The sequence below is a fragment of the Anoplopoma fimbria genome, chromosome 20 (assembly GCF_027596085.1).
Source record: "Anoplopoma fimbria isolate UVic2021 breed Golden Eagle Sablefish chromosome 20, Afim_UVic_2022, whole genome shotgun sequence".
NCBI classification, from domain to species: domain Eukaryota; kingdom Metazoa; phylum Chordata; class Actinopteri; order Perciformes; family Anoplopomatidae; genus Anoplopoma; species Anoplopoma fimbria.
Genome location: NC_072468.1, coordinates 25,244,757 through 25,268,888, shown reverse-complemented (window position 1 = coordinate 25,268,888; position 24,132 = coordinate 25,244,757). Strand labels below are relative to the sequence as shown.

General features: G+C 42.5%; 1 protein-coding gene across 1 annotated transcript in view; it reads left to right on the top strand.

The window, feature by feature from the left end:
• The window catches only part of sema6e (sema domain, transmembrane domain (TM), and cytoplasmic domain, (semaphorin) 6E), a 156,496-nt gene that overhangs the window by 6,800 nt on the left and 125,564 nt on the right, over positions 1-24,132 (top strand). Inside the window, exons 2-3 of the mRNA XM_054621549.1 lie at positions 10,840-10,924; positions 20,159-20,199. The gene's annotated coding sequence lies outside the window, so the exon portion shown is untranslated. The remainder of the gene's footprint in view (positions 1-10,839; positions 10,925-20,158; positions 20,200-24,132) is intronic.

Below are 24,132 nucleotides of genomic sequence, written 5' to 3'. Positions count from 1 at the left end.
GCGCACTCTTAAAGAGAACGTTGTGGCCACTGCAGACATCCGTCTTGTTTTCAGCACCAGGAGTCGTTACTGACACGCGCCGCCTCGGATCGGAATGCGTCTAATCCCAAAACAAACTCAGATTTAATGGAATACTTTGTCCCCACATGACACGTTTGGCTGCAGATCTTCAGCAAAAGAAACACACATCCTGCTTTCAGTGGCACAGATTGAAATACCGCCGCATCTTGATGAAATTGAAAGCAAACAAGGTTGATTCAGACGTGTGAGAAGAAAACTAGTTGGCTTCATTTGAGTTGGCCCGTAGATGCCTGAGAATCCGCTTTCAGCACGCGTCTGCTTTGGCGCGATTCTGTTTTTAGACCTTTTGTAGATAGTCTGTCGTTTAAACGTGAGCGAGTTGGACAAAGTTCTCTGCCAGACTTTTAATTTTGGTTGGATTTTGGGAGTCAGCTGCACGCCTACGCTCTGTGCTTTGTGCAGTTTTAAGATTAGAAAACTTTCTCCACATAGTTTTGATGCAGGTACTCTGAGGGCTGTGTGAGTGTGAATGAACAGCAGTGGAGGTGTGACTCTGAACAACCTGCTTTAAAGGAGTTTAACCCAGAATAGACGCCAGCTGAAAGTGATTATTTTCATTAGAGATAGATATGTCTGATATGTTTTCTATTTTTCTGTCTATGAAAATGTCAAAAGTGATGACTAATGTGTCTACAGCCTAAAGTGCTGTCTAGAATGTCCTGTTTGGACTGACGTGATGCTGAAACAGTTAATCAATCGACATTGATCAAGGAAACAAATCTGCTATAAACTATTAATTGTTGATTAATTGTTTGACATTTCTTTTATACACATGTTGGCATTGGAAAACATGAAAATGTCATGTCACGAATAATTGGGTTTCATCATATTATCCACATAGTCATGAAAAAATATGAATAAAACTCTAAAAATGGCACTAAGACATACTATGATCATGACGCGTGTTCTATTAAGTGAACATCCTTTTCAGTGAGGAACAAACACATTTGAATGAGGTTATAATGAATCATAAGCATAAATAAAGATAACTTGTATATTATATTACATAGATAACAAAAGAGTATCAACATTGTGTCGACATGAAGATTCCTGTATTTTTAAAATCAGGCTCTATGATTCCCAATTATTCAGCTAAATGAAATTCACCACCATCAACTTATCCGATATCCTCCCATCCCTCTACAGCAGGACAAAGAAGTACCTTGTCTCCAGTTTTAGGAAATGGGTAGGAATTTAACGTCATTTCTGACATTTTATAAACAGAGCAATAAGTTGATTAATCAATAATGAAATGAATGATTAGTTCCAGCACTAGTTTGACCTGTACAGTAGACAGAGAAATATATAAAAAAAAACAAGGTTTGGCAATGGTGCAATTGGATCTTTTGATTAGACGTCTCAGGACTTTGCTGGTTCTGATTGTGATCGTGTTGTGAGTCGTAGGAGAGTGAAATCTGTTAAATCTGTCAGGAATGTACTGAACAGGCTGCAAAGTGTTGTTTCTGTTGGAAAAAGTAGTCCCTGTTCCTGAGGGCTGCAGACTGCAGATCAGCAGAACAGAGGGTGATGCAAGGCATTGTGGGTTAAGAGTTTTTGGCAGAGTGAGATTTACGGATTGAATATCTGATGTGTATATATATATATATTTATGAATCTCTTTTGATAATTTGATGGGGGGTAAAGCATATGGGGGGGGGGGGGGGGGGTACTATAGAAGTAATTCAGAATTATGATCATGTCTCATTGTTGCTTATTGGAGTTTTTTTCAAAAATGAGAGTTTTTATGGTCCCGAAATGTGAAATGAAGCAGGAAATTAAAAACCTAAGATAAGGTTTTTTTTTTTTTTTGCTTCTGTCCTCTTCACACCGTTCTCCCCCCCCCCCCCCCACATTACACTCAGAAGGTGACAGGTATTCACTTATTTCATTTATTCAAGTGCTCACAGAAGTTCTATTTCTTCCTGCTAGCTACCAGGCGTCTTTAGAACCCGTGGCGTGCTCTCCTCTCGGTGGTGTAACGGGACATGTGTACACCTTCAATGAGCGACCCGACTGCATCCCGTTTCCAAAAACTCTCTCTAAAAATAGCCGAGCCGTTTGATGACCTTGCTCCTTGAACAGTTGACCCGCCTCGCCTCCTGCACTCACACTTTAAACGGACTTGAACTCCAGCTGGCTGGTTTTTAAGGGTGAAAGGTTCATTGATGGTTTATGAAACTCGGATTGGATTCCCGACTCTCTCCCTCCTCCCTCGGGCTCTTCATCCCATTTCTTATGCATGCACCCTGAGCTCTGCAGATAGGAATTTTCACCAAACAAACCTCCCCATGCTTAAATCTGGAATGTGTTAAATTTAGAATATGGGGCTCTGTTTTCTTTTTTCGGTTTAACTCTGAATCCCTGTGCGTGTTCCACCTGTGTGCGAGCTTTCGTGGGTGGATTTCGTCTGTTTCTTAATCTACATCTCGGCTCTCACGCCATTATTTGTGTATATTTTAGCGGGGCCGCCATATGTGCAGTGGAGATTTGGCTCGGACGCGGTGTAAGATAAGTCTTTCTCGCCCACACGTAGCGTGGTCATTTTCCCTCCAGTTCTCAGAACTCCGGGCTCGTTTCCATCCAATGGAGGCTATTTTTAAACTGCTCTTTGGGGGGGGATACTCAGGGGGAGGGAGGTTTATCAGGGAGGAAGGGGGGTTCAGTTAGTGTCATATAAGAATCCAAAGCTGGGCATCGGTCCAGGGTGAGTTAAACACACCGCCCCCTCCCCAGCAGGGCCCTGAACCAGAGTGTGAGTGTCAGTTTATTAACCATGTGTTGACTCACCGCTGCAGCTGTGTGTGTGTGAGTGAGGGGGAGGGGGGGGTACATGTTTGTGATCTGGAAGAAAAGATTGATTCTGAGAGAGAACGAGTCTCTCTTCAGGGTTCAGTATTGATGCAAAGAAGTCTCTTAAGAAAAAATGTATTAATAATAAAAAAAATAAAAAAGGAAGAAAGATATGCACAGTAAAAACTGTGGATCTGAATGTAATGATTATTTTATTTAGAGATGAATTCAGCGATTTTACTTTTTTTCTTTTTTTTTTTTTATTAATTAATGTCATAAATTGCGTGGGTCATATTCAAAAGGTGAATATAAAATATTTAATTTACAACGATAAAAATCCAGGAGAAGAATAAAATCCTCGCATTTGAGAAGCTGAAACATGGAACCGTAATAATAAGTAACGACTTATTCCACGTCCATGTGACCGATCTATTAAAGGACTTCTCGTTCCAGCGCTAAAGCTAGCACTTCAGAAACAGCTGGAGGGCAAAACAAGTCATTTGAACTTTTTTTTAAATGAATCCGACCTTTTTTCTCATGATGGATATTGATAGTTGTTGTTCTTGTGATCACTAATGAAGAAGATGTAAGTGAAACATTTATTTGTTTCCTGCAGATTCTGTGCATGTCTGAGTGTATAGGTCCGTACGTTTCCACATCAATTTTGTGCAGCTTTGGAGCATGTGATCGTATTTTCAGATATTTGCTGTAGATGAAAAGGACAAGCTTGGATCAAGTATGTGTGTGTGTATGTGTGTGTATGTGTGTGTGTGTGTGTGTGTGTGTGTGTGTGTGTGTGTGTGTGTGTGTGTGTGTGTGTGTGTGTGTGTGTGTGTGTGTGTGTGTGTGTGTGTGTGTCTCCTGCAGGGACGTGGATGACTGCTCGGGGCAGGAAAACAAGTTCATTAATTTACTCCGAGGCTGTTAACTTATTTCCAGAGAGAGAGAGAGAGAGAGAGAGAGAGAGAGAGAGAGAGACCCAAACACCTCCCACTCAGCCACTTCCTCCAGCCCCCCCCCCCCCATGAATCCTCGCCGGCTGTTTGATCTCCCTTCATTGCTTCCCTGCCTCCCCCATCTCTCCCCCCACTTGAGACTGCCCCACCGCAGGAACCGCTCTGTCACTACTCAATGACAAACTGCCCTTCAGCAGAACTCGGTTGGGGCCTGTTGCTACAGGTAACAGGAGGAGGAAATGTCTGCCGGTTTGGTGGATATCAGACACAAATACTCTGCACAGCGGTTTCACTCTGTCGAGGCAGGATTCCACACCTTTTGCATAGTTTTCATGACGGCAGTTATTTCCTCCGACGTCTTGATCCTCGCTAGGTAAACATTAAAATAAATGAAAGAACTCCTCTAGAATGAACCCCTGCAGGTATTCTATTGACCAATATTGCACATAAGCATTTGCTACTTCAAGGCTAATCATCCGTAACACACACAGTCTGTTGCACTTGACTTCATTATATTGAGAGGTAGCTCTTATTTTTTTCCCGTCTCGTTTACATGCATGAAGGCGTGCAGGATATTAGAAAAACACCAATTAACACATCAACACAAGGACGAAACAAAAAACATATGCATCGTAAAAAGAAGACCTTACGGCAGGATGTTTATATTGCATTGTGTTAGATTGTACAGGTTTACATAATTAAGCGTATATTGCAAATTCATGGCAGGCACAATATGGCCAAAAAAATCTTCATTATAGAACATCATAGCAGAAAAAGTGTTTGTGTTCTTGAAAGCTGTTGGAGAGCCGTCACTCAGTTACTCACTGAAATTCATCCATCAGCATCACTATCATGTCGGAAAGACATTAAAAGAATACTGCAACAATACACGATATTTTCACTAACAAACCAGATTTCCAGTTATTATCAATAGAATAAAAGACAAGCCGACTTTCACCCGCTGTGTTTTGCAGTCATCCCCATAAAGTCAGTGTTGAACAACCTGCACATTAACATTAGAAAATGAGAAAGTCCTGAATTTCCATGGAAATCATGAGCGATTTACCAAGCACTAGCACCCCCCCCCCCCCCCCCCCACCCCCACCCCCAGCATGATCTGGCTCTTCCCCTGCAGTTATCTCCCACTTCACTGTCAGTCAACGGCCACTCTGGGGGAAATGAAATGCGTAACTAAAGACAGAGCGGCCGAGCGCTCCGTGCCCGACATGTGAGCGGCGGAGACAACAGGTCAGTCAGAGCGACGAGGTGGTCCATTCAGCGCGAAGATCCCTTTAATTAGGCAATGCCCCTTTAATTAACCAGCCAGCAGAATGTCTGTGTCCATTTGTCACCCCTGCTTTGCTCAGGCGGCGCTGGGTGAACACACCCTCTTTTGTCTCCACCCGCGGTCCCAGAGGTCCCGACTTCCTATTATTATATTTCCCTCATTCAATGAAATGTACTTTTTTTATTTTCTTCTTCTCCTCTTTTTTTAGATTAGCATGATAATACCCCCACGGAGGAGGAGGAGGAGGAGGAGGAGGGGTTCGCTCATCGTATTCACCGTGTGCAAGGCGGCGGTTATTATCATCCTGAATGCACCATCAGTTAAACTAACAGCCTGAATTCCGACATTTATCTCCAATATCATATAGCGACTGTCAATCGCATTGGGGAGCACAATGGAGAATTATGGGTTATGTCTTGCTCCTCGGAGTCTGGATCTTTCCCCTGAGTAATTACGCTATGCTAATTCCGCCCCCGCACGCACTCCCCATGACAGAAACAAGGCCTCCCAACTGCTCGGATGTCACGAGAGCCGGGTGAAGTGAAATAAGGGGCGAATAAATGTGTTGTCGTAGTGCATCCTCCATTCAGCTCTGTGGCATTAAGGAGGTGGTGGAGGGGGGGGGGGGGGGAGGGAGGGAGGGAAAGGCTCAGCTGGAGCTTGTTGCCGTGTTTCAGGAGACGGGGTCGGATGCGGGTCAGGCCACCTTGAACTCCTCAGCTGGATTTATGGTGTCGAAGGTGGTCGGGGTCGGGTCGCGCTCCTGCCCTCTCCTCCCGCTTCTGCTCCCCCCCCACCCTCCCCCACCGTCAACACAAGGACTTTGTTAGCGTCGGACGCCGAGCAGACACCGGCGGCACAGACAAAATCCCTGTCACGCTCTCACGAGGAGAACCCTGCAGGGGTCAGAGGTCATGGGGCTGGTTGCTCTGTGGCATGACCTAAAGGCTGATTGATTTTCTTGAGCGGGAGTCACAGGAGAAGGGGGGGGGGCTAGTTACCCTTTACCCCATGTAGCGATGTGGAGTGAGGGAATGCGATATGTATAAAGGGGAGAGCGGCGCTCTCGAGTCACAACAGGCCCGACTCCTCCGCTCCGGCTGTGAACCTCGGCGGGTGTGTGTTTTCACTCTCCCTGAAACCAGACACCGGACCACATGTTTTCCCTTTTTAACAGACAGCCGAGCAGAGGGACGGGGGCAGGAGTGTGGTCGTCTGTTTGCCAGACCATCACCAGGCTGCTGCTGCTGCATTTGGCCGAAGAGCCCCGGCTCCTCTGCTAGATTTATTAGCGTCTGTTCAAAAACAACCGCGGTAGCCATCGATATAAATCATCCAATTAGCTCGGTTCAAAGTGCTTTACAGGTTACATCCAAGCCAAAGGAAAGCAGGGCCTTATTTGGGTAGTTTTTGGCCATCGTTTACATCTGTAGTAACGTTGCACAAACTGCTAAAATGTTTAAAAAGGGCAGAAACACGAGCAGTCATCATACAGGTCATACAGGTTTCATTTACAAGAGAAAACAAAGGCCAGTGGTGCAATTATTTCCCAAACTGTCATCTCTGCATCCATCACAGTTAACAGACTGACTCTGTGGTTCAGCATTGGCCTAAAATAGCAGATTTTTGGGAGCGCTTACTCCAAATAAAGAGTTTTTTTAACAACCTTTTTGATCGTCTGATAGCTCGAGTTTCTTACATCGTCTCACTTTATTGTATGCCGCCATGTTCTAGAACTGCTAACTAGATGTGATTAAAAATGACCACATCTAAGTATGACAAGTAAAAACAATAAAAGACAATATGCAGTACCATTGACAGTAATATTTATTGCCATTTATATCACCCCATAAAACTGTATGTAGCACTGAACTTACACTTAATCTTCTCTCAGGGTAACTGTTTCACTTTAAGCCAGTTGCCACTGAATTTCAAAAGATGGTGTTTTTCTCAATAGTGCTCAGAGGTTTGATTTTTTCTTCAGAACTGCTGTCATCATAATATTTGAGCAGCAATCTAGGGTGCACAAGGGTCTAATTTTGACGAGGACAACTGTAATTATGAATAAAATAGTTTTCCAGTATCTTGCGATGGCAGGATACAATTTAAATGTCTCCCATCTCCTCAAGTAAAGTAGAAAAAGGTCGCAAATAAGTCTGACACAGAGAGTCCATCATTAGCCTCAGACCTGAATGGTCCCTCTCAGGGTGGTGGTGATATTTGAATTAGACGAGTCTCTGCTTGAAGAAGCACTAAACCTTAGAGGCGCCATCATGTCCTTTTGCTAAACCTGTGAATAGAGACATTTACAGGTCTGATATTCAATGTAGCTCAGGTTCAGACTTGCAAGGAATCCATAAAACAGCCAAAATTGGAAGTGCTTGGGTTGATGAAGTTGTTTATCTCAGCCTGCAAGCTTTAAAAGCTTACTTTCCATCAATCCATCCCTTTCTGGATCGTGCCCCCCTGCAGCACTGCAATATATTTTTTTTCCCAAGACCAAAGAGAAGTTTGGTTTCTTGGTCTTGGTTACAGATTGATAGTAGGTATGGATATAGCTTAAAGCTTTATTAAAACTCTTTAGGTTTCTACATCTCAAGCAAGTATTAGAAAAATAAAAGCCCATAGGGGTAAACATCCTGAGACCATGGAATGAATTGTTTATTAAAGACTCGCTGAGAGATGAAAAAAAGAAAACAGTATCAAGAAATCCGTTTTCTTCAAAGTTGCTGACCAGTATAAAGTAATGGTCTTAAGCATAGGATGATCTCAAGAATCTCCCAACGCTGATCCTCAGACCAGATCAGACTCCCTGGAGCTCTGATTGGGGATAATGAGCTTCTAAATCCTCCCGCAGTGAGCTCAGTTGATTAATCATCAACTGCTGGCGGGGGTCGTACTAACGGGGTGGAGAAGTGTGCGTGAGAGTCCTGCCATGCGAACCCCACCCAGCTGGTACTTTTAGTATCTTCAAATAAACAGTTAATAGTTACGGGCACTGCTCATTCCTTTTCCTGCATTCCTCCGAACACATGCTGTGTGTTCTCGCGTGGTTAATGGGAGCTTACATAACCAGAGAGCTCGCGGCGTCATCAGCCATCAGCCTTGTATCCATTTACCCAATCAATAGGAGTCACCCCACAAGTGTGAGGTTTGAAGAATCGATGCTTCCATAAGCAGTTCCCAGAGCACAGTGGCTGAGAGCTCCAAGTGGCCCGACCAGCCAACGTCCAGCCAAGCACTGGTTTGATTATTCAGCTGTGGTTTTTAAACTGTTCAAATTGAATGTTTGTGTTCATGCATTTACTCAGGAAACGAGTCCAAACCCGAGCTGGACCGGACTATTTAGGTTTTGTTCTGGACAGATTAAGCCAACACTGTAAAATGTGAAAGTTCTTTGTAACTTAAACTTTTTTTTCGGTTGTTTGTTCCTTTGTTGGCACCGTTCATCACGCAACGGTGTTGAATTGTGGGGCTTTAAACATTCAGAAGTTTCCAAGGGTTTGACCCCCTCCCCCCCTGTTTTGTGCCTTTCTACTTGCTAAATATCATGTGGATGATGATGATGATGATGATAATGATGATGATGGAGGACATGTTTGCACGATCCTAGCAGATGGTCTGCTGATCTACGTCACTGAAATCCTTCTTGTTTCTGCTTTAAAGCACAAACGCACTCTGCTAAATTAATCCAGATGCATTTAGGGGCAATTTGTAGTCTGGGAACTCTAAGTGCCTCGGAGATAGCCTGGGACCTTTTGTTGAGCTGGCGCTGGAATTTGTTTTTCAAGAGGGCTTATCTTTCTGATTTGTTTCCCAAGAATTACTGTCGGGTCAGAGCTGATCTGTCAGAGGTCCAAGAAATGGTTGCGCACAGACCCTGGTTGGTCAACATTTCGCTACGGAAACAGCAAAATATTGACCTCATGCCCCATGGTATCACACTACCCAGGACAGGATACACAACCCAGCAGCCGGGCTCTCCATCCAGTGCTTGCTCTCCCTTTTGTCAAAACAAAGAAAAACTCGAGAGCACAGAGGAGAAAAATAAGCTGGCGAAGCCGGCTTTGCCTCAACCTTAACTGAACCATCCAGCATGTGGCTGCCAGCTGCTGTTCTTTCTAATCCAAAGGCTGCTGCCTCTGCAAGTCTTCAGCTACTTGAAATGTGTCAGGCTCGAGGTCAAAACCTCCATCAGCGCCATTTGTCAGAATTAGTCTCTCTGCAGGTCAGGATCCAACTAGGTCATTCATTTCAACGGCATCTCCAGACGGTTTATTAGAATATTAAAGCCAACTATCTTCAGTGTGAGGTATGGATAAGCAAGCTGCACAGGAAGAAGATAATTCAGAAAGGATTTTCCAGAACAATGGCCAGGTTAATGAGTCTGTAAAATTATAGTACAAATGCGTATTATGATGTATTTCACAATTTTGCATTCGGCACGTAAACCCCTTCTGCTATAACGCACAAGATTGAACCTCTGATTGCTTTTTTATGCTTAATGTCCAATTGAAAACTAATCAGCAGTGACTGTATGGAGCAGGAAATGAAATCCATTTGCTATATGTTCAGGAGACAAGCTTCTTCACAGGCAGAGAAAATTGCTTGTAAAGCCCGGCGAGGTTGTCACAGAAATTAATTTTATTTTTTTTACTTTTCAGTTTGCAGATGAGATGTTTTTTTTTTTTTTTTTTGTTCTGGTTGTAATATTATATGAGGATTAGTTTAGGTTTGCGTACTGGCAAGGTGAAGACGTTTTCCCTTGGAACAGATTGACGGAGCAGATTGTGAGCTGAGATGCCATCATCACATCTGAGCTCTTGGATTTGTCCAAAGATTTTGTTCACTTATTGCAAAGGCAACCTGTTGTCATGCAAAAACTTCACATTTTGGTTTTCCTGATGAAAGTGAATGATATATCCTGAATTTGAAATCAGTTATTTTTATAGTTTTAACTTCTTTTGAATAAAGATGGGATGAGATTGCTCTGACTGCTCATGTAGGCTTAGGTTGCATCACTGACTATATTTACATGCACACTCATATCCCACTATTATTCCGAATATGGTTCATGTAAACATCATATTCTGTTTGCATAATCTGAACTAGGCCTTTTTCCAAATGGAGCAGTTCCCTATTAAGACATGTGGGATATGCCAATATTATTCTGGTTTATGAATATTCTTTGGACATGTATACAAAACATTCAGAATATGTGTACCGACAGCGTTTTTTACGGCATTTTACGAAACGCAGCCTGTTTCCTGTTTACGAGCAGCTCTGTGCGTTGAACACAAAGCGACTATCCAACAGTTTGCAAAGCTGGAGTAGAGATTCATGTCCAAAAAGAAAAGAAAGAGAAACACACCTACTTTTAAGCCTCATGAAGGACTTGGATATCAACAGGTTTGGATATGCGCAAATATCTCAACGCCGACCTTTTCAAGAAGTTGGTTGAAGGACTTGTTTGCACGGTCAAACAAGTCGGTCACTGGTGGAAAACTTTGAAAAAAACAAACATATTTGAGGCAAAGAAGCATAAAAAAGCAGCTCCTGTTGTTTTCAGACGTGCTTTAAAAGTGATCGAGCCTGTTAAGAGTCTGTTAAAACCAGTGTGAAGCCTCAGACGCTCCAATGCTGTAACGCCATCACTGTTGGCTGTCCGGCATCGTGTGACAGACGGACACAGGTGTAATAGTGATTTATTTTTCTCCTTCACAGGTACACTGACAGCTGCTGTCATAACCGGCCTGCTCCGACCTGCTATACTCAACCTGCTCGGGGGGATCTCAGTTTGAAAGCTAAGGTACAGTACCAATACTGTTTGCTTCTTAAGTGCATCCTGTGTAATTAAAAAGTTTGTAGATTTGATCTGCAGAGACTTGGGAGTCCCTGTTCTCCGATATTTCAAGTGCAGTATTTAGATTGTCACATCACATGGAAGCCGGAGTGAGGTCTAGTTTCAGCATCCACAGAGAGCGCTCCGTTAATGGATGCTTGTGTGGAAACACTGCTCCTGGAGCAGCTTTTTTAAATTGGATATCGTCTCCTCAATGACTCGTCTGCTTGTTTTAATCAAATGTCACAAATTAATACGTGGCACACTTTTCTGAAGAGTTTCTTTCTCCCAACCAAGGTCAACCTCAGTTCAACGCCAGCTGACAGAGCCACATGCTATGAATCGGCTGAGCTCGAGTAGCAGAAGCATTGTGCTCTCTGTTCATTATGGGATGTTGGTTTGACGAGTACCGTTTTTAAAGACCTACTTTGTTTGCTCGACGGGGTTCTACATGAACAAACGCTCCATTTTTCTGCCAGTTGGATCAGTTGTGGTTATTTCACATGAAAGCTTTCTGTGTTTGTGTTTCTCTCTGAGCTTTTTTTTTTCCCCCGGTTTGAAGTTGGCTCAGTTGATGACAGCTGATGAAAACTGTGAGAACTGTAAGGTTTTCAGCTGACGTTGCCAGGTTACTATAAATTAAATCCACAGAGTCATCAGATAAATCAGGTTAGTTGAGTTTCTTTACCTCTGAGCTTTGACTTTAATTGTGGCTCATAAAGTAAGGGATGGGAATCGAGAATTGTTTCCTGGTTGTCCGATTCTTTGGAATCGCATGCCTCTGGGATTATTGATTCCTTTTACAATGACATAGCGCCTACGCACGCTGAGTCATGTTTCAGTTTGTCACGGCCGAGAGAGGAAAAAAACCCTGAGAGCGCCTGGAGTTTATAGACCTAAAGGGGAAGCACCCTACACAGTCCTGTTAGGTTCCATGACGGAGCCAACAGCTAACGCATGGAGGTAACATTGACTTCCATTTCGATGCGTTCAAGCTCTAGTTGGGCGAAGGTAAATTATAACGTCATCATGATTTGTTCAAATTAAGTTTTTTGCAAGAAAAACTGTAATTAATTCAGGTATCAAGTATCAATATCAATATAAAATAGATATTTAAGATGAAGTGATGAGCTGTTTAACTTCCCAACACTAGCTCTAAGCAGCTTATGATACATAAATAAAACTACTAACGCCAACAAAAATACAATCATTTGTGTTTTTTATTCAAATAACCACTATATTTTTTGGTGGTGAAAAATACGGTCTAAAGGCTTGCCTGTATGTACTTTTCTTTTTCCGCCCAACAACGTATCAGGAACCGTTAAGGGAATCAATAAGGAATCAGACCGACTAGAGGAACAGATAATGGTATTGGTTTTGACAAAATCTTATCATCTCCAATCCCTATATAGTCAGGATTATTAAGTTATCTAGAAATACTAAAGATTTGAAAACACATATGCCACAGCTTTATGTGTAACTCAAACCAGTAGAATCGGGAGGAGAACTGGTCTCAGATTACTTCGCAGTGGTTCTACTATCTCTGAGCTGCAGTCGTTTGTAGCTTTGCTTTGTTGTGGTTCACATCTGTTTATCTACATTGTAATCCCATCACTACATGTGTCTACTCTGTCCATGCCGAGTGATCCCTGTCTGTCCCTCCTTTCATTTCTTTATCAAAATCAGTGGTCTAAGGATATCTGCTACCATATGCTGCACAGATTGTAAAGTTCAAGACTAACTTGTGAGTTTGGGACTTGCGTTCATTGCATACTAATGAGGCGTACATACCTGTCCACCGTGGTGAGGTTCTCAGGTAGACGGAGGGGGAAACGGCTGCAGAAATGTGTCAGAAACCCGTAGAACCGCTCAGGAGCCGTTGGTATCTTGGCCGGGCATTTCCCCAGCGAGCCTGAATGTGGACAGTAGAGGACAGGGCCAAGGAGCGCCGATGACAGGGCGCCTCGCGGGACGGCCGAAAAACAGATGGCTGGCCAGATGCAGGCCTGCTTTGACCTTGAAAGCATCTGAAGTTAAAACCAGCAAAAAATGTCTGGAAACACAAAGTGAGGACAGACAAAACGGCAGCGCCGTCCTTCAGACTGCTCTCAGGTCTGTTATTAGACCCGCTGCCTGTAGTTGTTACCGAGTTGCATTAGTGTGAGTGATCACGCAGGAAGCTCATTTTCCTCGGTGTGTATCGCATCAGAGAAGTTAACCTTTTCTGGCGTGTTCTAATTTGGTTTGTTTTGGAACACAAGTGAACCGAGGCTCGTCAACAAGAGACTCCTGGACGCACGGAGCTTTTTGTTGATTGCAAAAAGCTCCGGTCTGTGCTGCAGAAAGTCAAATTCTTTCAGTTTGTGATACTTTAACAGAAACATGATGGACTTCTCTGAGCTCTTTTTTCGTAGTTTGCTTTTTATTATCCATTAATGGGATGATCATTTTTTAGGGTGATCAATTAATGGTGTATAACGTCAGAAAATAGTGCAAAATGGCTATATGAATTTCCAAAAGCATCACAGAAAACCTGCAAATAGCTGCAATAGCTGTCTGTAAAATTACTTAATAATCAATTAAGAACATTTAGTTTTAGTTTTCCTTCATTTAAATGCACTTTAATGCTGTGAACATGCATTCAGTCTCAGGCGTCCTGGGAGAAAAGTTGTCAGACCTTTTTCTTTTTTCTTTTTCCAGAGAATCTCTCAGGCATGCTTCCACAGGTCAGGCTGTTCCCAGCCAGCATTCAGAGCTATACTTACAAAAAAAACACCGAGCCGTAACTTCCAGATATCCCACGAAATATTGTGCGTACGTTATCCATGTCATCTCGAACAAGGATGTATGAAGACTTCAGTAACCACACATCTGTTGATATTTTAACCCAAACTATCATCTTTTCCAAAACCTAACCAAGTAGTTTTGTCACCTAAACCTAACTGAGTTTCTTGTGAAGATCAAAGCTTATTTTGAACAGACCATACGCATGTAACGGGTGGAAATTGACACGTGTTGCAGGCTTTCATACCGAATTTGCACAAAAAATGAGGAGTAACTTTTCATATGAACCGTTGTATGAGGTCACGTTGCGCCGTGTGAGTGATGGATTTATTTATTGGGTTTGATGACATCGACAGGTCACAGGCTTTTTGTTGCAAAAATCTAAATTCCAACAATACATAGTATCCTGATTAAACTCTACAAAAGGAGCTGCCAGTTCTGGTTCTGGATCGATTGTTAAAGAGTGAAGTTTGGGTTCAACACTTTCCCGGTGATCGGGCAGCAGACTGTGAAGCCAAACGCCACCAGCAGCCTGAGGATCGTACGGGGCCTCTGAGGGATTTGGAGCGCAGCAAAGGGAGGGCCATGATCTGAGCTGGGAGCTGGGAGCTGGGTGGTGGTGGTGGGGGTGGTGGTGGGGGTGGGGGTAGAGGACTGTGAGAAATAAGAGGCGATGGAGGAGAGGGTAGAGGTGTCAGCTGTATAATTGGGGTGAGGAGATCTCCAGGGTGGATATAGAGGGAGGCTTTATTAAGACCGCTCACAGTGCGATGCGGCCGCCGGGCTCTTCCTCGCACGCCCACGCCGCCGGGCCAATCTCCCGTTTCCACAAGACACTCTGAAAACAACAAAAGGGATGAAGGGCACGGTCCTCAAGCTCCTCTCAGTGCCCGATAAGAAGCAGGACCCTATTACTTATGAAGCAGTCATGGGGAGGCAGCAGTGTACGTGTGCCTCTTTGAGTGGAGTCCTGTTGTTTCTCACTGGGGAGATCATTTGCTCCTTATCAATAGAGCGGGCGTATTCTTTTTTTTTCCCTGAGATGCTGTAGATATTTTGACTCGGATGCACTTCAATGAGCCGCTCCAGCAATTAGTGTCACATGGCTGGTGTCACATGATAACCTCTCTGGATTCACTCTCTCTCTTTGTAAAAGAAGAAGAGGCCTTCTCTCGCCCGTTCGCTGACAATAATACAGACGTTCAAGTGACACATTTTAGACAGTGTACACATGTCAATCATATTATATTTAGCTTTCTGACAGATTTGGATTGAGAGCCAGTGAAGGCATGGCTTGTGAATGTATTTAAAGGATATTTTTCAGCCCAAAGTTTAGTTCAAATATTGGATCAGAGTGGAGAAGAGAGGAATGATCTCTTGTTTTGCCTCACGAGGGGGAAACAAACTCTCCAGGGTGACCCCCCCGTGACCGATGGTATCAGGTCCGATGGCCAGATTAGACTCTGTGACCGTTGAAGTGTCACCTCTGATTAGGGATGCACCGCTCCCGATACCATAGTGCTGATCCCAAACCAGTGGTTAATTAATAAGCTGTATGTCTCACTGTGGGTTATTATTTTATGTGTAAAGCAACTAATACATTTAAACACATCTATTGACTTACTTATCTATACATTTTTATAAATTTCTTATAATTTTAATTTTAATTTAAAATTTATTTATACATTTATTTTGATTTATTTACTTATCTATACATTTTTATAAATTTATTATAATTTTAATTTATTTAAATTTATTTATACATTTATTTTGATTTATTTACTTATCTATACATTTTTATAAATTTATTATAATTTTAATTTAATTTTTTTTTTCTTTTTAATTCTTTATTCTTTATTTAAATTTATTTAAATTTATTTAAATGTATTTATACATTTATTTTGATTTATTTACTTATCTACACGTTTTTATAAATTTCTTCTTTTTTTTATTATTATTGATTATTTTGTTATATATTAATTATTATTTAAATTACAATTCGTACACCAGCAACTTTTGAAGAAACGTCTTCTTAAATGAACATGAAGTTATGATTCAAGTGTAAACTTTTTTAATGCAGAAACAAATTGGTCAAAACGTGTTACGTTGATAGTATACAAACACAGAATTGAATTGATCGGACCCATTGTCACCTGTACCCGATCCATCCATGGGAGTCAGTATCTGCCCGGTACTGGTATCGGCCCATCCCTTCTATTGTTCAATAAAGCTCCCGGATCAAATATTAAACCTGTTGTAGATCCATGACTCAGACACCCTGAAAATGTCTGCCATCCCACGAAAGCACAACAAAGAGTTTTTGGGGTTGAACGCCCCCCCCCCCAAATCAGTTCTCTGCTGTAAATCGGTTTCTGCAGACTTCATGAAAAACAGGCGGTTGGAGGTCTGTTCTCTGCTTCCTTAGCAGCATGTTAATCCCCCACAGCCCTGACTGGAGGCAGAGCTGCTTCCACAGACAGGGTCGTGGTGGAAAGCCCTCCACCTTCCCCTCTCTCTCTCTCTCTCTCTCTCTCTCTCTCTCTCTCTCCACTCCGTCCTGTGGGTGCCTCGGCTAATCCTCTTCCTGGTCATGGTGGGGAGATTGCAGGCTTTTTTTCTTTTTTTTTCTTTCAAAAAGCCCCTTTTGCTGGCTGGACATCAAAGTTGCGGGGGACACGGAGAAAATGAGGTCCACCGTGAGCGGAGGAGAGACTGCGAGGGGCTTCACCTCGGCCCTTTCTTCTGCCATTCCTGAGGTGGCAGGAGAAAAATCTGTGAGCTCAAGGGGAAAGGCTTTATTTAATGGAAAAAGACGGGTTCACGGAGTGTCGACGGCGATGTCTGCAGGGCTTCTGGGTCGAGCTGTGACTTTGCTTTGTTTTATTGTTTCATAACAATAAACACAAGGCAATATTGTCACGCAAAGACGGATAAAAAAGGCTAAATATAGCATGTAACACAAACAGGATGCTGCACATAACGCTGAAGCGTGACTCGGGAGAAGAAAGCGTACACATCTGTTTACCATGTCTGCGAACATTTGAGTTCTCTATTTGTTTAACAAGCCGCCGCCAAAAATCCACAGTGCACGGAGAGGTCGATTACCCAGAAACCAGCCTGACTAAATTCCTCCACTGTCAGTAAAAGTTCATTCACCGAAAGGAAACGGATGAGTAGAATCTGAACTCCTCTTTTCTTCCTCCTCTTTTGTCTGAGGCTTATCTTATGGAGGGCTCGTCAATGGAGACATTATGCAGCTGTGGATGTTGAACTCCTCTTTGTTAGAGATCCAGCGCTGATGCTCATCAATCCGGAATTTTTTTGGGGTCCAATTATGTTTTTTCTTCCAGCAAATTTCTCTTAATTTCAATGGAACTGTGTTTGGATGGCTGATCCCCTGTTATCTCTGAGTACGGTGAGAGGGAGGTCATGGCAGATGGAGACAATTCTCTGATATTGTGTGTGCATAATAATAATGTTGCCGTGTTTACAAGCACTAAGCATGTTCAGAGTCTGCGGACTGAAATAGGAACCTAATTAGCGTGTGATGGTTTATTCATTCTAGTATTTTCTTGTTTTGTGTGTTTCAGTTTCATCCGATGCTTGTCTTTATTTAATGAAATGTACTAAAATGCTGCAGCGGCGGCTGTGACACACAGATCATGGAGGCAATTATGGTACTTAAAAATGCTTAGTGCTCGTTTGTAGCAATTTGCAACAAAAATCGCACTTTTCTGAATCACAACTCGAATGAGAAAACACAGACGTGATGAACTTTGTGGTGGTATCACTGTCCATGTAAAAAACAAAAAACGCCAACAGATCTGCTTCAAAAACTTCGAAAGAACTGCTGAACTTGCTTGAGAATCATTACATTTTTAGGATTTTGATACTTTACTTTACTGAGGAAGAATTTTTGCACTTCCTGTTCTCTCGTCTAGAAGTCAACAGGTTTTTGCTTAAGAGATATTGATTATTTTACGTGTCTTTAAAAAGGTGGTTGCTAACAAGTGGCTAAATCAGACCATACAAATGCACCAATAAGCTTATTTTAGTGGTGGTGACGTGAGGTCATGTGACCGTGGTGTAGTTCCTTTATAGCCTAACGTTAGCTTCAAACACTTGCTGAACAAAACGTGTAAGTATCATAAAAGTTTGTTTGCCACAGAGCAAATGTTCTATAATAATCCAGAATCCAATGAAATGCATCCCATTGGCTTTGTGTGGAGGGAACCAGTGATCTTAACTTCCTGTTGGACTAAAATAATGTATCACCTCTGCATCACTCATATATGGAGACTGTACCTCCAAAACATAGAGCATGAATATCCCCCAACCAGAAGTAAGACAAAGAAGAATCATATACAAGTTAACAAACCCGTTAACATGCACTTGAAAAGAGAGGGTTGGCCTACCTATAATTAGTTTTCACATGTTATTATTTTTATTTTCCTAAGAGGAAATTGAGCCCTTTTGCCCGTTGTGTGTTTTTCTTTTTAAGTGCCTAAGTGTCCTAATTGCTTTCAAAAGGTTCTCTTGTTCGCAGGCCGTGATTACAATGAAACGTGATTGCAAACGTCATCCCACTTATTCACACATCTGCATGTGCAGCAAGGTAATTACTTTAAGTGGACTCCTGGGGTTCTGGATTATACACTATTCCCCTTGTAGATGTTCAGAAAGTGTGCGATGGATGTAGACGGAGAGTCAGTCAGACCGTGGTGCACACATTCTCCCATGTGCACGTGAGATGTCAGTAAGCCGTTTAGAGCTCCACCCTGGGGTTACCCTTTGGTAAAGGTTAGTTTAGCTTTAGCTCAACAAGGAGGATTATGTCATTAACTGTGGCTTTCTTAGCAACAGCTGCGATTCAAGTTTTATCTTCTTCCATTCAACTTGTGTCATTAGTGCCGCTTACTTCAAACGGATTGGAGATGATAGCCGAGCGCTCGCGGTGCAATCCGACCCGCAGTTTGCTTACTTTGTTCTGGAAAGCGTCGCAGAGAAGTTGGCTCCGTTGGAAGCTGACCAACGGATTGTAAGCAAAAAGTTGCAAACCTGCCTGTGAGCACAAAACTTAAAAAACGCCTTTGATGTTCTCCTTTCTTATTTTAATTGAATTGCATTAAGGGCTACAACTACTGATTCATTTTTATTCATCTCTTGTGTGTTTCTTTCGATAGATTACTTATCATTTAGTCCAAAAAATGTCAGAATGAAAAGCGATGCCCGTCACAGAACCCCGGTGCTCAACGTGACGTCTTTAAATAGCTCACGTCGACTGATGAAGTGTGCAGAAGTATTGAACCTACAGTGAAAGAGACAAGGTAGCTTTCATAAATAATCATTTGATGAATTATCAACTGACTTATAAGCACGAGTTGGAATTTATTTACCCATCAATCAATGTTGTCGTTGATTGATCAATATGTCACTCAACTGAATAGAGTTATTTTGATCTGATTTGATCAGTTTAATTGTGTAAGTCGCCTCTTAAGGGAACACTCCAAACATTTAGTGATTCCAGCTTCTCAGGTGTTAATATTTGATGCTTTTTCTTTGTCATATATGACAATAAACTGAAAGCCGTTTAAATGCAGCGTTCCTGACCGGTTTATTTCTCCACAGACACAATTTCTAGAAATGCAAACCATCATAACCCGATTCACAATAGACCTCATTTATAATTCTTTAGAAGAACTAATTTGTGCATAAATGAGCGTTCCTCCCCATTCTTACTGGCCTTTCCTGATCCCCTTATCTTGAACAGATAAACCAGCCATGTTGAGCTTTGTTTTATGCATATGTAACACATATACGCGTGTGACATAGGTAACAAATGAGACCAAACGAATGCATTTAGGTGTCTCCTTTCATTTCTTCCCACCAGATAAACAAACAGAATGTGTGCTAGCCTTTTTATATAACATTCAGTGCTATAAATTGGCTACAATTATCAGAACAATACGAACATTTATTCCCTCCTGTGGCTCTAATGTGGACTGGAGATATCAATGTTAAATAAAAAGCTATAGAAGAAATTCTGCTTCATTATTTGACGGCCTGAATAAAAATCTCCCGCAGCCCACCTATAGGTCCGTTCCTGTCGGACACTTTTTTTCACTGTTTTCTGACATTTTATGGACGAAATGATAAACTGATGAATCAATAATGACATTTATTAAAAGCTCTGCAACAGATTATTGAGTATTTCCTGTCCAGGCTTTCACTCATCTTGTCTCACCCCCACCCCCCCCACAGGGCAGCGTAGAGGATGTTTTTGACGGACGTATTGATCATAAAGCCATCTGGTTTATTGGCTCTGTGCTTATCGACCAGAAGCAGTTGACGGTCGTATTGACAGCCGAGCGTTGCAGCTGGTAGAGTTCCTCTGACTTTCCTCTTATCTCCCCGTAGGTGGAGGTGCTTGATTAGGCGACGTAATGAATCAGCTTCCAGTGAGTTTTTAATATTTTTTTTATTGCCAATATCATGTTACGACCTCTGCAGAGCACGAGGCTGTTTATCCGAGTGCCTCTCTTATTTTGTTATAATTGATGTTTACGAATTCCCTCGCTGGGGCATTAAGGAATATTGCCGCATTAATTGCCTAGGTATGCCATCTAACGGGGTAATTGCAGGCTATTTGCTGGTATGTAAATGTGCTCAGCTTGGGTTTAATAGAGTTTTGTTTATTGAAGCCCCGGCCGCCGACAAATTGAGATGCTTAAACTGATGTCCTCTGCTTCTGAGGAGTCTGTGTGTTTGTCTGATTGTTGCAGGTATTTCATTCACAGGGATTTGTCGGGCCGTTGCTTTTTCAAAGTTGTTTTTCTGCACATTAACTACAGCTACAGTAATAAACAGCACGGGGGGGACAAGTCAAATTCAGTTTATTCCATATTCATAGTATTATTATAGCAGGAAACAACGACTATCTATGTAAAGATGAAGTGGAGATATGTCTACCTGAGCTGAAGTTAACATATTTCGAATGCGGAGGAATGACTTAGTAAACGTCTCTGGTAGCGACCTGTCAATCACTGTGTAGCCCCGCCCTAAAGCATCCCCTGCTTTATGGTCTGTTTGACTCTAAATGGAGCATCATTTACTAAATGAACATCATGCTGTATTGAAGAAGACTTGAAACTAGAGATTGAGACCATAAACTCATGTTTACAATGTTTACTGAGGGAATAAATCAAGAGAGAAGTAGAGTCATTTTCTCATAGACTTCTATACAACCAGAGGAGTCGCCCCCTGATGGACAGGAGAGAGAATGCGGGTTTAAGACACCTCTGCATTGGCTTCATTGGTTCCCCCCTCAGGAAACACTCTGTGCCCACTGTGGAGGCAACTGATATGCTACTTTTGAATATAGCGCCTCGAGAAGGGGATATAAACATTTTGAAAATTCAATTCTGTATGCTACAATAATGATAATTTTAATTTAGATAAATCTTTGCATTATTCTTAGATTAATTGTTTAGAATCTAGTAAGATATTCAGCTTACAATTTAAACAGAGAAAAGCAGCAAATCCATCCGTTACTCTACTATTCAATTATTAAAATATTTAAAATATTTCTTCAAACAACTGATTGTCTCAATGTCTCTACAGGCGTGCGTGCAGCCTGGCATGTCATTTCTTATTTATTTTTTTTACCTTGAGGTGAGAGCTCAGCAGTGCGAGAGTAAAACCTGCCATCATCTGGCATTTATGGGATTAAAATATATGGAAATACATTCTGAGCCTCGTGGGGCTTTTTTTCTCCCCCCATTAAAAGTGTGTATTTATATCCATATCCACCTATAAATAACCACCTAGTTTTTCATTTCTGCTCTTTCATTGAATGCAATTATCTCGATGCTTTTTTATTTTTATATTTTTTCCTCCGGAGCAGCCTTACGTCATTTAAGTGGCCCTTTTTATCACGGCCTCCATCGGCCCGTAACTCTGCACACCCCGACCCGTGATGGATGACTGGTCTATGGTAACCGACACAGGTGGACACGGTCACTAAATCTCCCCCTCTGTCCCCCAAGAACCCCCCACAACTCCCACCCTTTTCCATAATATCAACCATGTCATACCTCTACACGCGTGTGGGTGTCTGAAATTTGTTCATCTTCATCCGTGCCTCCTCGACGGGTTTCGCCCCTGCACTCAGTATCCAATTTCTGCCCAACTGTGGGATGAAGAAGCGCTTGTACACCTCTCACACACACACACACACACACACACACACACACACACACACACACACACACACACACACACACACACACACACACACACACACACACACATTGGACAGGGCTGATTCCATGGAGAGGAGGGTTAAGCACTCTCCTCGTAAGTACATGTGAGTCTCAGAGATCGGGGGGCATGAGAGGAGATTTTTACTTCTTTGTGGTACAGCAGAGCCTTCTTCACAGCAGAGCCTTCTCACACACACACACACACACACACACACACACACACACACACACACACACACACTCGTCAGGTCCCCCCGTTATTTGTCCCGTCCTCCGTCGTCTTGTCTCTTCACTCTCCACCTCCTTCAACTGCGCTGTGATTGGAGAACGCCGAGCTCCAATGATCCAATCTCATCCCTATTCAGAGCACTTTCCCTCTCACATCACTCAGCGCTGAACCCCCCGCCGCCTCTGTGCTTTTTTACCTCTTTTGTTTCATTTTGTTTTGCTTTTAAGTCCCCCCCTTTTTTTTTTTACTTATCCGACTGCCTACCATTTAAAAAAAAAAAAAAAAAGTTGACATGGCATCACAAGCAGAAAAGGGCTTGGTAAGCGCTTTAGAGCCAGTCACGGTGCGCCGTCCCGTCGTCGTAATTACTGCTGAAACAAGCAGCTCTGGGAAGTTTGGGCGCCGGTGGACCCGTCATTACTGACAATCTCCCAGCCCTTTATCTGCCGTAGCTAAGACGCTCTGCACCGCGGGGCTCTGATGATTGCCGTGCTGAGCTGGGGGAGGAAGAAGAAGAAGAAGAAGAAGAAGAAGAAATGAAAAGAGGGACGATCAGAGAAAGGGAGCGGCGTGCAATTGGAGGTTTTTCATAAAGCGTGAGAGAGAAGTGAAGCTGAAACCACACAAACGGGGAAAAAAAATAAAGTGTTTCAAACCAAAAGCGATTCAGACTCGCCAGACAGGCTTCCACGGTGATTTGATGCTCTCCAGCTCAGAGTGCAGAACTTATCTATAACCGCCCTGTCGAGCACACTTTTGCTGATGCGGCGTCCACAAAACTCTAAAGAACAACAGATTGTTTTACACCCTTCAGGTCAAGTCGTCAACACTTCTGCTGCGACACGGTTCTCCTGTTAAAACATGTATTTTGTGCCGCGCCTGTAGGTTGCCAGTTACAAACCAGTTCTGAGCAGCAGTTTGTGCGTGTGACACTCTTTTGTTTGCGTGGTCACTTGGTTGTTTGAGCTCCACCGTGCAGAATGACTTGCATGCACGGTTTGACACCTGTGCTCACCTTAAATCTTTAAGCTTCGTACATACGAGCAGGACTTCATCATGAATAGACCATGGAAATTTACTTCTCAGTTAATTTGAAACATCTTCTCCAGTAGTTTAACTTCTGAATTTAAGAAACATACTCTCTGGATTTTTCCAATGAGGGAGAAGGTGTGCTTTCAAACGTTTTAGATTAGTGCATTTGTTTTGTTTTTTATGAAAAACCCTCGTCAGGCACAAATTATGATTTAAAGCACAGTATTTGTATGTCTTTAAACATCTCTGGAGGGGGTCTTACTCTGCTTTTCATATCTTTCTTTACACATGAAAAGGAAGGGTGACTCATATTGGTTTAAAAAGCTGTTAAACTGGCAATCTTTAACATTTAAGTCCCTGTTGACTTGGCGACACCTTATTTACTAGTGGTAACACCAAATGCAGTTTAATACTACAGTTCCCAAAATACTTGAGGAAGAAAACAAAAAAAAGAAGTCAGGCAATAATTGGCCTTTTTCCATCATTCTGTGGGAAACCCTGATCTGATTGTATGCTGCACACGGGCCGAGTCTGAACGCAGCCAAAATGAAAGTAGTGAGTTAGCTCGCTCTGCAGCCTGTCGCCTGCAGCTCTTCATCTGCAGCTCTTCATCAAACCCCTCGCTCTGGCTGCTCTAGACTCTTTCATTACTCCCTGCAATGTTTCAAAAGTGATCGACTGTCAAAAAAACAAAAAACGAAATCCCTTTTGTTTTTGTAGACCCATTTTTGATGAAAGATAACGGTCAGTGTCAAGCTCAATGACAAACACGTTGCATTTCCTGTGACTGCTTCATCAGAAACGCCAACCCCTATTCACCGTTTAACCCTCTGAACAGGATGTACAGGATAAAGTCAATAAATGAGATA